The following is an 18,271-nucleotide window of genomic DNA, read 5'->3' on the forward strand; positions in this document are numbered from 1 at the left end:
GGTCACTAATTATAATAGACTTCACCCTTGGAATTACTTCTATCACAATTACAATACATTCATCTGCATTGGCATTTTCTACTTTTCGATGGGAAACTTCAACTTCCCAACATTTTTTAAATGATGTAACAATTCCTCTTGTGGTTACTTTTCCATAGATATCCTCATCTCTGTCCTCATGTGAATTCAGAGGCAATGAACATGAAAATTATTTACCATAAACATCGCAAACTAAAAACCTAATAAACAATTTTATACCGAATATAGAAATAAATTTAGTATTCTTACCTATTATTATCGTCCAAATCCATGTTAATAGAAATTATTTTTTAAATATATTTTTGGAACTGAAAAATAAACAATTCTTAACCATAACCCCAAAAAATGCAGATCTCCTGTCAACTTTCTTTATTTTTTATTTATTCATTATTTTCCTAGTGACGTCACAGGTGGTATGCGCGAACTGAACGAAATTGGAGCCGCTATCGATCATACCTTGTATTCTTTGTACCATGCAAGAATTGTATTTTTTTACTTACTAAATATAAATATTTGTCTGTTTTAAATTTGTCTGTTTAAGCTCTTTTCTCATTTTCTTTTTGATAAATTAATCAAAAGGAATTAGGAATCACATATACGTATGTGTATTTGTATTTACTATGTTTATAGACTGATCTCCGTATATTTATAGCAGCATATCATCAGAACAATTTTGTACTTTTTCATGCATAAATTGATACAAAAACGAAGTTCTTTCCCGTCATAAAAAAGACGCACACGAAGGCGCATAAATTCCATAAAAAATCAGTTTCTTATTTAGCGTGATTTTGCTTTCTGGGTCGTCAAAATTGGTGTTAAATATGGCAAATTTTGTTGTTTTGGGAAAACCAAACGGTATTAGAAGGCATTTAAATATTGAAGAAATAATCAGAGCCACAACTTTATTGCAGGAGGGTCGGTCGCAACGATACGAGGTCGCAGCTTTTTCATGTTACACAATCGGTCACAAATAATATAGTAGGACACAAAGGATATTTGCTTTCACGTGGATCAGTGGATGTCATTCGTGGCATGTCATTTTTACGGACGAGTACAATTTCCGACTAAAGCTTGATTTTCATGCATCCATTGTCCGACGATACGTTGACACGATATTAATTTCATTGGTTGTATATAAAGGCTTGGATTGGTTAACCTTTTCTAACCAACCGAAGTCTTTAAATTCAACCAATAAAATTAATATCGTATCATCGTATCGTCGGACAACGGATGCATGAAAATCAAGCTTAAGTCATAATGATGCCCGGCGGAGAGTATACAGAAGACCGAATGAACGGTATCTGGACACAACAGTCAGAAAAGCGATTGATTTTGGTGGAAGTTCCTTTATGGTATGGGAAAGTATAACTTTAAATGGGCTTACAGACTTGCGTGTGTTTCTAGACGGCGTAATTAATGCTAATCGGCGTAACGATACAGAGATGAGGTTCTTGAACCATATGTTATTTCATTTTCTGGTCAGCATGGTCCAGAATTCATCTAACAACAGGATAATGCCAGGCTTCATACTGCAAGAGTAGTTACTCCATACCTTGAAGACTCCAATATCACAATTACGGATTGGCCTGCTAATAGTCCCGATCTCAATCTTATTGAGTATCTTTGGAACCTTCCAAAGAGAAGACTACAAAGTCGTCCACAAGCACAAGATCTTCAAACTTTGGGAGAAAATATTCAAGAGGAGTGGAACGCCTTTCCCCAAGAGATTATTCGGAGCCTCATTCAGTCTATGGCAAATCGGTGTGCAGAAGTGCGTAGAAACCGCGGAGGACACACACATTATTAGGAATAAGATTATTTCCTTTGACAATTAAGATAAAACTTGTTTAGCATTGTTTTCGATACATATTGTAGTCATTCATAACGTAATAAAAATACATTTTTCAGCAGTTTGACAACTTTTTTCGTCATGAACACCGAAGCGCACACTACTAAAGTACAACCAAGTGCATACACTACATTCAAACTTAATTCCTAAGGAACACATTGCTAAATTTGTATGTTTAAATAAATATATTTTCTTTGTCTTAATTTGTTATGGCTAGTTTATATCTAGCTGCATTTCTATTAACAAGTATCTTTTAGATTAAAGTTTCCCTTCTGATAGTCAATTTCGAAATCCGGCGATTATAGGATTTTATCCCGAGATTTCAAAACGGGATCGCGATCCCGGAAATTGGGAACCCTAATCGACACCATAGCTGACGCGTCAACAATTCAATTGTCGGCGTTACATTCCCGACGTCGCTTCGCCTAACTCTAAAAATTACTTTTATTTCTAAAGTTTATATTTTTAGTCAGTGAAATACAAACAAATGCTCATGAAAGTTTGTTTGCCTGTCGTATAAAATAAATCATTCAACTAATAAATTCATGCTAAATTCAATTACTAATTTAACAACAATATACATTTTTTAAAGAACCACGATTATTGTAATTTTAATTGTATTATTTAATTAGCACAGTAACATTTAAATCTATAAATTACCTACGTTATATAGCTAAGTGAAGACAACCGTTTTATCTTGATCCACATATTATATAATTTAATCATTTATTTAAGCATTAAATAATTTCCAGTTTACTTCCCTGTTTTAGTATAGTTCAATTTAGCCTTGCATAAAATTGAATATTACTGTTTATATTTAATTTGATAAACTTGTCAACCGTCCAAGGATTAATTACTGTATTCCCCCCAATATTAGTTAATTAAACTTATATCTGTAATGTTTCAAAATTTAATCATGGACTATATATAAATTAATTCTCATATAAAATATAAGGGAAGATTTTTTGTAGGCCAAAGGAAAATAGCACATGTGAAACAAAATTGTCTTTTGTTATTTATTATGCCAGAAAGTTTGGTGTATAATTTACTTTTCGATAAAAAATTAAATTGGCTGAAGTGTTATTAAAAGTTACGATCATGTTTTGTATATAATGTTAGGAAAAATACTAAATTTTGTTTTATTTGATAATACGAGTATATTAAAATGTTTTTAAATTAATAATACTTATTAGCAGCGGTGCGTAGCGTGGCATCAATACAAGGAGATGTAATAAGTAACTGCAATTAACACTTTACCAACACAATAAAGTATTTTTATTTTTTTTATTAGTCTTTATATTTGCAGTTACAAAATATACAAAAAATTTAGCAGGTTAAAAAATAATCAAACCAATTTAAAAAAAGAACCAAATGTAAACAAAAACAAAACTGTGAACGTATCTGTTAGATAAAATAGTAGACAAGGCCAACAAAAAGTTTATTGAGTACCTTACAACCACATTATTTTAGTGTTTACTTTTATAAATATTTTCACTAAAATGAGGAATACACGATTTTAATTTAGCATTCTATTCAATACTTTGGAGGTCCCTCTTCAATAGTTTTTAATTTTTCTGAATACATCTAATAATATCTTCAAAGGCACCCGAACCCGAGCCGGGGTCTCCCGTTCGCTGTTTTAGTCGGTGGGTGATGCGGTTTTTTAAACACATTTTGTTGGCGGTATAAAATAAAAAATATAGTCGCGCGTCGCGATGACCGATTCTGGGTGCAGTAAAATTGAAATAATTTTGCTATCATCCTTCAGTTCTATGGTTCTATGAACCGAACCGGTGTTCATTTCGATACCGGTGTTCATCTACAACACCGGTGTTCATCTCGACACCGGTGTTGGTCTGATGGACAGCGGTGTTCACCTCGATACCGGTTTTGACTATGACACCGGTTCGAATATCGACACCGGTATTTGGTAAACGGGTTAAAGAAGAAATAATGTTAATTAATAAATTCAAAATAAACCTGAAAATAATAATGTCTTATCGGTGCTTATTTTTATCGTTTATTAAAACGCACCGACTTTAACTTAAAGATTTCAAATTTAAATATATTTTTTTTTGCAAGACTAAACACTAAAATAAAGTGGAAGCGTCAGATAAACTATAAACTATAAAACTATAAAGTCAAAAATTGTTTAATCAAAAACAAATAGAAAACAAAACAAAACATAAAGAAAAATTCGTAAAACCAAAAATTCGTAGCTGTAAAATAAACTAAAAAATATCTATATAAATTAATCTAAAAAAATAAAAAAAAAATTAAAAAATAAACGGCACCATCGACATCGTCACTGACACCGGTGTTGATTTCGACACCGATGTTCATCGCGATACCGGTGTTGGGATAAAGACCGGTGTCAAGATAAACACCGGTGTTGTAGATGAACACCAGTGTTGAGATAAACACCGGTATCGGTGTTAACACCGGTACACCGACTGAAACACCGGTGGTCATCAACAACTAACACCGGTGATCAAATCTCAACACCGAACAGGTCTAATTGTCAGCATCTGACATATAAGTCAGGGTTGGTTGACGTATTAAACTAGTTTTGGTCACTTGTTCTACCGGAAATGACAAATTTCGATTTTTAGTCGGCACCCTCGGATTTTTTGTTTTATTTGAGAGAAAATGACAATATGAATAGGATGACATATCATATGTCAACTTTTGACATTTTCGCTTAAACATAGTATATCAAATTTCAATCTGGAGTGCCACGACAATAAATAAAACGAGAGTAAATATAACGACAATTTGCCTCGAAATACCAAGTATGTGCTGCCAAAATATTCGTAAAAATGCTTTTTAGAAATATGCTAATAAGCCACCCATGTTCCATTCGAAAAAAATTGAGTTATGATTAAAAATATGATTTGAGCATCTTAGGTCTGTAAAAGACACAAAAAACATTAGACTATCAAATCTATATTTCAAACGCTTCTTGACTAAAAATTAGTGGTTTTAACATAACCATGGCTCTCTAGATTAAAATTTAAAATACTATTATTACCATACTACCAACCAAAAATCAAAAATTATAGTAATTTCTGACAAAATAGGAAGTGTCCGAAACTAATTGAATACGTCTATCCATCCCGATATATGCCATATACTAATATACCAAATCTCGTTTTTTACCTGGCAAAAAAAAGTTATAGAGGTGAGCCATTTTTGAAAAACACCCGGTGGATGTAATATTAAAAAAATCATGTAACATATAAAAATTAAAAAAATAATTTTCGGTTGCTTATCTCATTTTTTCAAATTTAATATAAAATATTTCTATATGGTGCTTTCAATATAGTATTATAAAAAAATGTATTCTTTTAACCATAAGCCTTACAAAAACATTTTTTTCTTGTATATTTTTCATGCATTTTGCTATAGATATTTACCATTTATTTTATATAAGTAAAATGTTATTTTTCAATCTCATGTTACCAGGCTTTCCTTCTTTTTTACGGTATTTTTAGAACAAATAAATGATTCGGGGATCCATTTCATATTCCGTTTTTATACTTTATATATTTAGAATTATAGGTTTTTGCCAAACGTAATTTTTCTGTAATTTTAAGGATAACCACATCACCATACATTTCAGAAAAATAATATTAATATTACTTCACATAAACTAACATTTTTGATAAGTCTAGGTAAGAATTTTTTGTACCAAAAAATAGTATTAAAATTTGCATATATCGACGAACAATTAATGTGTGACAAAAATTTCTAGTAAATTGTAAATTAATTATAAATCTATCTATCTCTGTGAAATTTCTGCCTTCGTAGGGCCCGAATTATAGCTTTGAATGAAGAAAGTCTCAGCAGGCAGCAAATTCCTGATCGTTTAAATTTAGTGCGATGTACTGTAAGCCGAATTATATAACGGTATATGGACACCGGAAATGTAAGATCTCGTCCTAGGTGGGGCCCTACAAGGCTAACTACTGAACGACAGGATCGCTACTTGGCTCAATTTGCCAGAAGAAATCGGTCAGTTCCAATTCGAGAGTTACGATCTCAATTTCAACGAACTTACCACCGAGTAATATCAAGCCGATCCATTTCCAGGCGACTTTCTAATGCTGGATTGCAGCGTAGACGTCCACTGCGAGTCTATTAACTTTACACCATGAGGCTACAGTGGGCTAGAGAACACCAGAACTGGTTATTACTTCGATGGAGAAATGTAATTTTCACTAACGAAACCAGGATAGGTTTGATCAGTATTGACTATCGTCAGCGAGTGTGGAGGAAGGCCGGGAGGCAGCATCGCTTGAATACAGCCCTTGCTGTTGCAAGGAGAAACTGAGATGTTCTGGGGTGTTATCATGTACAATGGGCGAACAGAGGTCATTCATATTCCTGAGGTGATGAACGCCCATTTGTATGTGGAAACTGTAATCAGACATTGGTCTGGTTTTATTATTGAATTTATCCACTGCGAGAATAAATCGGCAATAATTTTATTCAATGGATGATAACGCTCGTCCTCACAGATTCAAGATGGTCCAGGAAGCCTTAAATGAAAGGGAAATAACTCGTCTGGACTGGCCTCCACCCTCCACTCCCCCCCGACATGAATCCTATTAAATATTTCTGGGACTACATCACCAGAGCTGTATTTCGCAGAAATAACCCACCAAAAAATCGCCAGGAGTTGATCATTGCCGCTCAAGAGGAATGGCAGAACTTACCTCAAGAAATCATAAACTACCTTATAGTGGTGATGCCCCGACGACTTGATGCACTCATAACAAATCGAGGAGGCAATACTTCAGAATGTATTATTTATATATTGTATTTGAATACGTCAGAATTTATTATTTATTTATTTATTTTCTCTTTTTTGTCAAACATTTTTCTTTATGGAATTTGCATTTTTCTTTTTTTTAGGCAAAATATATTATTAAACTTGGTTTCCCTTTTTTTGGGTTATTTTTTAACATAACTTTAGCATCTATTGATTTCCACAAAAAAATAGTTTGAAATGATTTTTTTTATTAAAATAGTAAGGTGCAAGACTTTTGCCGATGAATTTATATAAAGTTATATAATATGAATGAATTTGTATAAGTTAAAATAATATTTATTAAACTTATTAACACAGAAAATATAAAATAAATGTTATACAGCTTTTTACTACAATATATACCAATTTATTGTTTGTGCCAACTGTAGGTCTTGACATCTGACGCTAACATTACTCAGAATATTAGTTTTTATTCGACGAAAGTTTGCTTGAACTGAAAACGCGAAAGAAAAAGAAAACTTTGAGAAAGTTAGCTAAGTGATAGAAAAGGCCAATTTATGGTAACATTGTAAGAAGAAATATGTATAGTTCGTATCAAATAAAATTTTAGTCACGTGATTAAGCTTGACCGGCATACCGTTGTCCACTTTTACATATTTTCTTTTAATCAAAATATTTTACGACACAAAAATAAATTAATTATAAATATATAAACAGTTATTATTTACATCAACAAAATTCATCTCCTTAACATCACTTAAGGGACATAAAGGGCCATTACTACAGCTTTTCAATTCAACATATTCTAATAAAGTTGCGAAGAGGTTCTAAAAAGAACAATGTTCGGCTGCAAGGTCTGCTAGTAAAAAAAATTAAAGTATCAGCACAATTCATTTAAACCAAAAACTCGTAATACAAAACTGTGTCAAAGCGAATGAGAATGTCAGAAAATAAATAAATAAATGTGGCAACTTGGCATTGACATCAGAGCTACCACCTGAATCCATCCACAGCAGGAAATTTAAATTCCAGTTAGTCAGCCTGGTGCCGAATATGTCAATGGTTGGCAAACAATGAATTTAAGGTCGATTTTTATTCAGAGTGACATTTTCTATCGAATAAAGTATAAATATACCGAGGGTACCATTTAAAAATCAGAAGTTGTAGTCATTTCCTGTGAAACAGGAAGTAACCGAAAACAACTGAATACGCCAATCAATCCTAATTTATGTCATATACTAATTAACTAGCATACCAAATCTCGTTTTTTTATCTGAAAAAAATAAAAAAAGTTATAAGGGTGAGCCACTTTTGAGACACACTCGGTATATTCAATTTCTTTTTACCACTCATACAGTTGTATATATTTAATTTTATTGATATAATTATATAATAACATATAATTAAAATAATAACTCTAAACTAAATGTCAATATAGGAAAAATTACAGTGTTTTTAATCATATGAGATCCAATTAACAGCATTTCATATTCTCACTTTTCAGTCGAATTGTAATTAGTTGCTATACCGTATTCTCATATTAGTCATAACATGGCATCATAAATATGGTATCTATAAAATAACTAATTTACTATAATATTATTTTATTAAGAAATATAGCAGTTCATAAAATATAATATACCTACGTAAACTAAATAATAATATTTTAACAGTTAATAATATTCTTGTATAAACGCCTCAATATCAGAGTACAGTTTAAATGTATTTACAATAAAATAAGCGATTATATTTTGTTTCCAATAATTAATAATATAACTAAAAGTTATAATTCATACCGTTGGCTACTAAAGAATTAAATACATATAATAGCAGAAACATAATCACAAAAGGGGCTATAACATTGTGACACAGTGTCCGGAAATTCAATTGCCTGTGAAATTATTGTTAGCAGCATATTCCATAGATTAATTTCCATTTTTTATACAAGGTTGTTCACCACATACGACACGAAGTATTGTAGCTAAACGATTATATCGTTGAAGGACTATTAGAGCTACAATTTAAAAATATTTTTACAAGATACAGAGTGGCCAAAATAAATAAAAAATATCAAAGTTGTATTTTTTTAAATAGAACACCCTGTATATTATTACATTTTTAGTTTCTACGATTAAAATAAAGGTAAATTTCATTAAGGTTTATCACACTTAAATCTTACCGTTTTAGAAATATTTTCAGTTGCACTAAAAATTTCAAGGCTTCATTTCTCCAAGAGTATCATAGTTTTTAACACTAAATATTTACTGAAGAATAGTTATTGATCAGTTATTGTGTTGCAATAATAAAAGTAATACTACCTCATACAGAGTGTCCAAAAATGTATTTTAAATAATTTCTAGCTTTAAACGGCAGTAACTTGTTTAATTTAAATGGAACACCCTTTATATTTTCGGACAATCAGCACAGTTTAATTCTCAATCAAATTGTATTATGCCATTTTTTACCTATCCCTTCAATTTTTCCTAGAAAATGCATTTTCTTATAATTTAGACCTCATTTGTCAATATACCTATGGAATATTGACATTTTAGATTATTGTTAAAGCAACAAATGTACAAAATGTACAGGTGCTAAAAACTATAATGTTACTAGCCCATTTGTATTATACAAAAAGAAAATTATTTAAATCTTTATGGATATATTTTAAAAGACTAGACCATTATTAAATATACCACCATTATTTCCGCCCAAATATTAATTACATACTTAATTGTGTTAGTTAATAAATTATTCTAAATAAATGTGGATTGGAATGACAAATCAATATAATAATAAGTTATGGTATTGTTATAAATAAGCATTCGTCAAAAAAAGAAATAAAATTTTTAAGGTTTTACTTTTTACCACATTGTCTAATACACAAACAAAATTCAGTTTTTTAGTACCTATTTTTAGCAATTATTATTAATCAACGCAAACAGTCAACTAATGTAGTTTGAATCCTGGAATCCTATTAATTGGTCCTCTTTAACAAATATCGAAACAGTTTTTATTTTTTAATGAAATAAACGAACTATACGGACAATATTAGTATCTGTACTCTTTTTATAGAGCAATTAGTTGCAGTCAAGTTGCTCTCTCAATACGGTCGATTTTTTCTTTTTGGAAAATGTTGTGACATTTTTGTATAACGATGTTGTGTTTTTTTTTTTAATCTACATGTGTTATGTGGTAAATAAAAAAAAGATATCCCACCACTCCCCTCTATACCATCCGTATATTAATGGAAATGACAAAGAAAGTCCAGATTTAAATTGTCCTCAAGATGCAAATAAATTTTGCGAAACGTCGACTAATTTAAAAAAAGGACTTCTGTTGAATTTTTTTCTCGATCCTAACCCAATTAAAAAATACAGTATAAATTACCTTAAAAAATAATATTACCTTATACAGAGTGTCTAAAAATTTATATTAAATAATTACTAGTTTAAAATGGCAATAACTTGGTTAATTTAAATGGAACATCTTATATGTTTAACGTGAATCAGATGCACAATTTAATTGTCTACCAAACTGTTTTATACCATCTTTTACCTATCTCTTAAATTGTTCGTAGAAAATGATTTTTTTTTATAATTTAGACCTCATCATGCAATATTGGCATTCTAATTTTTTTTAAAGCAACAAATGTAAAAAATGTACAGGGTGGGTCAAATTCGACGCTTTTAAATGGAAACACACTTTTCTCTAGGAGACAGACGAAAACTAATATGGTGTTTGGAGCTCAATTTTCATCAAAAACATGATGGTTGAACATGAACATGAACAAACCAAACCAAACCACACATCGATATCTGTTACCGTTTCGGAGTTACGGGGTGTTTTTCAAAAATGTGCATTTTTAACAAATCGCTGTAACTTTTTTGCTATGGAAAATTTTGTATTTCTATGAAAACATTTCTAAAGCACCTTTTTACGTAGAATTTAATGGTTAAATAATATTTTTTTTAATTAATAGTTTTAAGAATTAACGACAGAAAAATTGATTTTTTATTTGGGACACCCCCATGTATATTTTTAATTAACTGAAAAGAACTTAAATTTACCATTCCAAAAATATAGCACACTTCATATTTTGTTATAATCCCCTTCGAAATACAGAATTTTTAAAAGTTCGCCACTTTTAACTAGTAGACTTTGGATCACTTATTGATGATCTGTCCCTAATGGAACTCGAAAATCGAAATCTAATGGTGCCTCGTCTTGACGACGAGTCATCGCCTCAGAACGCTGAAGATATCAGCAAATTTTTGCAGCCAATTTCAAGAATAATTGAACAGCTAACCAAGATCGCAGCCGTTGGCCGTCGAGGCCCCTGGACTTAGTGTCTATGGATATTTTTGCGGAAGAATAAATATTCTTATTTTTAAATTGCCCGTATAATCTAGGCAAGAATTAGAAGTACTTAGCGACTAGACAAGAATTAGAAATACTTATAAATGAGAGGGTATCTTTTACCCCTACTGTGTTAATGTATTCCGCGAGAAATGTTCAAAAACAAAAATTTTCTGTTAATAATTCTTAAATTATTAATTTTAAAAAAAATATACTTAAACCATTAAATTCTAAGTAAAAAGCTGCTTTGGAAATGTTTTCATAAAAATACAAAATTTTTCATAGCAAAAAACTTACAGCGATTTTTTTAAAATGCACATTTTTGAAAAACACCCCGTAACTCCGAAACTGTAACAGATATCGATATGCGGTTTTCACCATCATGTTTTTGACAAAAATTGAGCTCCAGACACCGATATTAGTTTTTGTCTATCTCCTATAGAAAAGGGTGTTTCCATTTAAAAGCGTCGAATTTGACCCACCCTGTACAGTTGCTACAAACGATAATATTACTAGCCCATATTTGTTTTACAAAAAGAAAACTATTTAAATCTTTGTAAAAGAGTATTAAGAATTAAATATATCAACATTATTTCCTGCCAAATATTAATTAATTACATATTTAATTGTATGAGAAATCAATACAATAATAAGTTATGAATGAGAACGTCTCTGTTATAAATAATAAGCATTCGTCAAAAAATGAAATAAAATTTATAAGTTGTTACTTTTTACCACACTGTCTAATGTACAGGGTGGGTCAAATTCGAGGCTTTTAAATGGAAATACCCTTTTCTATAGGAGATAGACGAAAACTAATATCGGTGTCTGGAGCTCAATTTTCATCAAAAACATGATGGTGAAAACCGCACATCAATATCTGTTATCGTTTCGGAGTTACGGGGTGTTTTTCAAAAATGTGCATTTTTAACAAATCGCTGTAACTTTTTTGCTATGGAAAATTTTGTATTTCTATGAAAACATTTCCAAAGCACCTTTTTACGAAGAATTTAATGGTTTAAGTATAATTTTTTTAAAATTAGTATTTTAAGAGTTATCAACAGAAAAATTGATATTTTATTTGGGACACCCTCTATATTTTTAATTAACTGAAAAGAATTTAAAATTACCTTTCCAAAAATATAACATACTTGGTATTTTGTTATAACCTAACCCTTCGAAATACAGAATTTTTAAAAGTTCGCCACTTTTAACTAGTAGGCTTTGGACTCCTTATTGATGATATGCCCTTAATGGAACTCGAAAACATATTTTTCCAGCAAGACGACGCACCTGAACGCTGAAGTTATCAGCAATTTTTGCAGCTATTTTCAAGAATAATAATTGTATAGGTAACCAAGATCCCAGCCGTTGGCCGTCAAGGCCATCTGACTTAGTGCCCATGGATCTAGAATCTAGACAAGAATTAGAAATACTTAGCAGTTATTCACCCCTACTGAGTTAATGAATTCCGCGATGAATGGTCAAAAACGGTCCGGTCTGTCCATAACAGAAGAGAGTCGATATGTCGAACACCGGTAGCAAAATCTCATGTCTTGGTTTGCTATTTATATTTTATTGTTATTAGATATAGTTTAAATGTGTTGATGTTGGTTAAATACATTTTAATTTGTTATAAAATTCTGCATCTCTCATAGCAAATATTATTTTCGTTTTAATTGATGCTCACAGCTAGAATTTTTTTGCATTACAGCCGGTGCCGTTCAAAGCCTACTTATTTCAAGCTGGCGAATTTTTATATACTCTATATCTCGAAGAGGAACCAAGCAAAATATAAAGCGTGTTATATTTTTAGAAAGGTAATTTTAAATTCTTTTCAATAAATTAAAATATACAGGGTGTCCCATAAAAATCAAATTTTCTGTTGATAATTCTTAAATTATTCATTTTAAAAAATTATACTTAAACCATTAAATTTTACGTAAAAAGGTGCTTTGGAAATGTTTTCATAAAAATTCAAAATTTTCCATAGGAAAAAAGTTACAGCGATTTGTTAAAAATGCATATTTTTGAAAAACACCCCGTAACTCCGAAACGGTAACAGATATCGATATGCGGTTTTCACCATCATGTTTTTGACAAAAATTGAGCTCCAGACACCGATATTAGTTTTTGTCTATCTCCTATAGAAAAGGGTGTTTCCATTTAAAAGCGTCGAATTTGACCCACTCTGTACATAATATAATATTTAGTTTCTTAGTATTTGGAGCAATTCAGCATCAACGCAAACAGTTGTGAAGCTATTGAAAAGAACGAAAAATAAACTATCGAAAAAGATGCATCTAGATTATAAAATGATTCCCAAACTCCTTGTTTTTAAACATATTCCACAGGGTGCCAAACATTCACCAAAATAACAACATTTTGTGTTCCCTCGTAAAATTGACAGAAACAAACTTTTATTTTTATTTTGAAAAAGGTGCTAAAAAGTCAAATAATTCAGCTACAAAATGCTTAAAAGATTATAAAAATCGGTCCATTAGAACACAATATAAGAGCTGGCAAAGATTAGTATTGGGTCGAGATTTCCTTATGTAAGAAGAGTACAATGCGTTTATAATGTACTGAACAAAGAGAAGACAGTAAACACGTTGCCAAACGTATGTAATAAACCGAGAAAGTGTGCACATCGCTAAGAGACGTGGAAGGGGATATAGCAGATTTGTCGCAGTTGCCCTGTCGATCCAATCAATACCTCTGTCAGTACTTAGAGTTCTAGGGAAGGTGTACGTCATCGTTCAGCTTCACGATTTAATTACGTCTCGTGATACTTAATTTGTTTATTTATTAACGAGTCGTTGTAATTTTCCCTATAGCTTGATTTTTTTAAGTGCAAGCTAGAAACACTTAAATTTTTGGTAAAAAATAAGTGGAATTGAGTGGGTGTTCGATAGTGGTCGCGCTATTAGAACTCTGAATTCAAAATCGATACCTCGAAATCTATTAGAAATAATATATTGCAGTTTTTCAAGAACTTTGTTAATATTTTTGCTGTATTTTCTTTTTAGACAGTATGTGAAAATCTTTATCAATAAAAAAATTACACGATTGCTGAAAATTACTATGCTCTGAAAGTAAATGGATAGATTGTTTACAATTTTTGAATGGAAAAAACAACCTTATCGAATTTTTCTTATGCAAACATATTGTAAAATATCCGATCTTGAAAATAAAAAAAAGTTTCAATATCTAAAGTGGTTCTTGAGTTATGGCCTGTTATGTGTTAAAAAGTTGAGTTTTTAAATTATCGCGATTACTGACGTTTTCTCGTTATAAAAAAAACGACACCCTAACGATATCCTTATAATTCCATTTCAGATGCTCAGAAACATGTCTAATGATTTTATCTAGTTATCTCTTGAAAAAAAAAAGTCTTTTAAAAATAAGCGGTTTGCGATCGTGATTTTGTTTACTTGATAGGGAAAGGCGTATCGGCAACGCCGCAACAGCACAGTGTCGCGCGTCGCGTCGGTCGGTCGGATTTCTCTCACTCCGACTTAATAGACAAGTAGTCTCATTCTTAAACAAAAAGGGTCCATTTTTTAAAGAAAAGATCATATTTTATTTAATAAATAAATTATAAAAGATTATTATAAAATATTATCCCAGGCCTATACAGGGTAGTTCGAACTGTATTCCGGAAACTTCGGCAGGATATTCTGCAAATAAAAATAAGTTTGGTTTAAATCGAACTTTTTGTTCGTATAAAATGTATGTCCTAAAATGCTTAGTTTCGGATATACAGGGTGTAGAAGTTTCATTTTTATTTCGATTTTTTCCAAATAATTTATGAAGTACCTAACGTCAATATTTGGATCAAAACTGGTGTCTGGGTGTTTTTTAACATGAGAAATTTGATTTTGATATCAACATACCTCCTATTTGTAGGCGACGCCACCTACGTGTGTTTTAACTGTTTTGAAACGTAATAACTTTTTGTCCGTACCTGTATAAAACTACTGAGGGAAAAATATACAAATCTATGACTTTTTACATAAAAATATATCTAAAATATGCAAAAATCGCAACCCTTCTCAAGATATTTAGAACAGAAATTGTCAATACATATCATTATTGACATTAATAAACATATTGAGTAGATAGTTATTTCACTGAAATACATTTTGAATTTTTTTTTTTTAATTAATCATAAATTTTTCTGAGAAAATTATGATAAAACAGTTTGCGTTGAACTTTTGACAAAAATATTTGAAATTTATGATTTCAGTCTAATAACTATTTAGTCAACGTTAGTTTAATTTATTATGTCAATGATAACAGGTATTGATAATTTCGATTCCAAATATCTGGAGAACCATTACTCGTAGCAATTTTTACCAAAAGACCTTTTTTACGCCTCAAAACAGTTAAAACACATGTACGTGCCCCCTACAAATAGGAGTCATGTTGAAATCAAAATCAAATTTCTCGTGTTAAAAATTCCCAGGCGCCAATTTTCATCCAAATATTGACGTTACTTCGGAAATTATTTGGAAAAAATCGAAATAAAAATGAAACTTCTACACCCTGTATCTCTGAAACTAAGCATTTTACGACATACATTTATACGAACTTTTTTACTTATTTTTATCTGCAAAATATGCTGCCGATGTTCCCGGAATTCAGTTCGGACCACCCTGTATAATATAACTCCTGACTACTGACAAAGTATTTAGCAATCGGGATTATCTCCAACACAAAAATAATATCAAAAAGATCTCAAATACATATCAAAGTTTTAGAGAAAAAGTATTACTTATTAATCACGATGGGTATTTCAGACCTTTACGACACAATTTTTTAGTCAGTCAAAATTACTAGCCTTCAAAAATATAGTTTACTATTAAACAAAATGGTAATCATAAAATTTAAAATTTTGTTATAAAACTATAAAGTGAATGCGAAAAAGTTAGAGAGCTACATCCAGTCAGAATTTCTAATTTTCGCCTGAATATGTTTTGTAAATATTCCAACTTGAATATTATACTCACCGGCACAAAAAACGGGTACCTTAAAATTTTGATGTAATTTAAAGTTTTATGTATTGTAGTCTAGTGGACCGATTTTGACGATCTTTAAGCAATTTGCACCTATTTTATTTGACTTTTTAGTATCTCTTTCCAAATTAAAAATATAAATTTCCATCTGTCAAGTATACGAGGAAACACAAAATGTTGATATATTGGTGAAAATTTCCAACACCCTGTGGAATACATTAAAACAGCAAGAAAATCAATTTACTATACAGTAAATTTAACTAATTTACTATGCAGGTGTCTTTATTATCGAGTAAAGACTCGATAGTTTATTTTTGGTTCATCTCGTTAACTTTATATTTGGAGATATTCGCTTTTGAAGAAAGCACTAACGTTTTTTCGTAATTTTTACATTTAAAACCATGCCTTAGCTTTTGGGCCCAGTCAACAGACCTATGAACTAGTGTTTGTGAGGACATTTTAGGATATTTTTTTATACATTGAGGATATTTATTATTGTAGGACAGCTAACCTAGCATATATGGTTTTAAGTCCAGAAGTTGTGCTCGCTGTATTTGCTTTAATTGAAGATGATAGAGATCAAAATTATGTTGAGAATAGATATAAGTGCAGTCGCTTCTAGACGCTTCGAGCAGCAGTCGCTTCGAAACAAGTTCATATGAACCTTCGTATGAACACTTCCAGGAACCTTCGTATGAACACTTCGAATCAAGACGATCGACTTATTTAAGTTTATGGCTAAGAAATCGCCGGCGCTGTTTACCAGCTTTTCAAATATATAATGAATTGCACCTATGGAACGTACAGGGTGGGTCAAATTCAAAGCTTTTAAAGGGAAACACCCTATTCTATAGGAGATAGACAAAAACTAATATCGGTGTCTGGAGCTCAATTTTTCTCAAAAACATGATAGTCAAAACCGCACATCGATATCTGTTACCGTTTATTTTTCACAAATCGCTGTAACTTTTTTGCTATGGAAAATTTTGTATTTTTATGTAAACATTTCCAAAGCAAATTTTTGAAGCCAATTTCGGGAATAATTGCATAGCTAACCAAGATCTCAGCCGTTGGCCATCGAGGCCGCCGGACTTTTTTTACCAGATTTTTATCTTTGCGGAAGAATAAAGGTCTTTATTTTAAATTGCACGTATAATCTGGACAAGAATTACGAGTCAATGAATTCCGCGAGAAATGTTCAAAAACGGTCCCATCTGTCAATAACAGAAGACAGTCGACATGTCGAACACTTATAGCAAAATCTCATGTCTTGGTTTGCTATTAATTTTTATTGTTATTTATATAGTTTAAATGTGTTGATGTTGTTAAATATAGTTGAAATTGTTATAAAATTCTGCATTTCTCATTGCAAATATTGTTTTCGTTTTAATTGCTGCACACAGCTATAATTTTTTGCATTACAGCCGGCATCGTTCAAATCCTACTTATTCAAAGTGGGTGAATTTTTAAAAAATCTATATCTCGAAAAGGAATCGAGCAAAATACGAAGTATGCTATATTTTTGGAAAAGTAATTTTAAATTCTTTTCAATTAATTAAAAATATACAGGGTGTCCCATATAAAAAAATCAAATTTTCTGTTGATAATTCTTAAATTATTAATTTTAAAGAAATTAGACTTATAACATTAAATTCTACGTAAAAAGGTGTTTTGGAAATGTTTTCCTAAAAATACAAAATTTTCCATAGCAAAAAAGTTACAGCGATTTGTTAAAAATGCACATTTTTGAAAAACACCCTGTGACTCTGAAACGGTAACAGATATTGATGTGCGGTTTTCACCATTTTATTTTTGATAAAAATTGAGCTCCAGAAATAGATATTACTTTTCGTCTATCTTCTATAGAAAAGGGTGTTTCCCTTTAACAGCGTCGAATTTGACCCACCCTGTACATGTAACTGAACGGACTGTAAGAAGAAGATTAAACGAAGCAACTTTTATGTCAAGAAGGTCTGCTCCTGGACCACAACTACAACCAAAAGCAAAGACATGATTTTAATGTAAAAATTACGAAAAAATGTTAGCGTCTCCTTCAAAAGCGAATATCTCCAACAAAAATAAAGATATTGGGATGGAACCAAAAAATAAATCATCCAGAAAGAATGTACCTAGATGACAAAAAATGATTTTTGAATTCCTTGCTGTCTTAACATATTCCACAGAGTGTTTCAAACTTTCACCGAAATATCAACATTTTGTTTTCTCTGGTTGATT

The 18,271-nt window shown here is 31.0% G+C and overlaps 1 protein-coding gene across 1 annotated transcript in view; it reads right to left on the reverse strand.

Annotated features, from left to right (window-relative positions):
• LOC115889092 (sodium/calcium exchanger 1) overlaps window positions 1-18,271 on the reverse strand; it is a 342,486-nt gene that overhangs the window by 49,216 nt on the left and 274,999 nt on the right. The gene's annotated exons all lie outside the window — the stretch shown is intronic.

The sequence above is a fragment of the Sitophilus oryzae genome, unplaced genomic scaffold (assembly GCF_002938485.1).
Source record: "Sitophilus oryzae breed Bouriz unplaced genomic scaffold, Soryzae_2.0 scaffold_810_pilon_pilon, whole genome shotgun sequence".
Lineage (NCBI taxonomy): Eukaryota > Metazoa > Arthropoda > Insecta > Coleoptera > Curculionidae > Sitophilus > Sitophilus oryzae.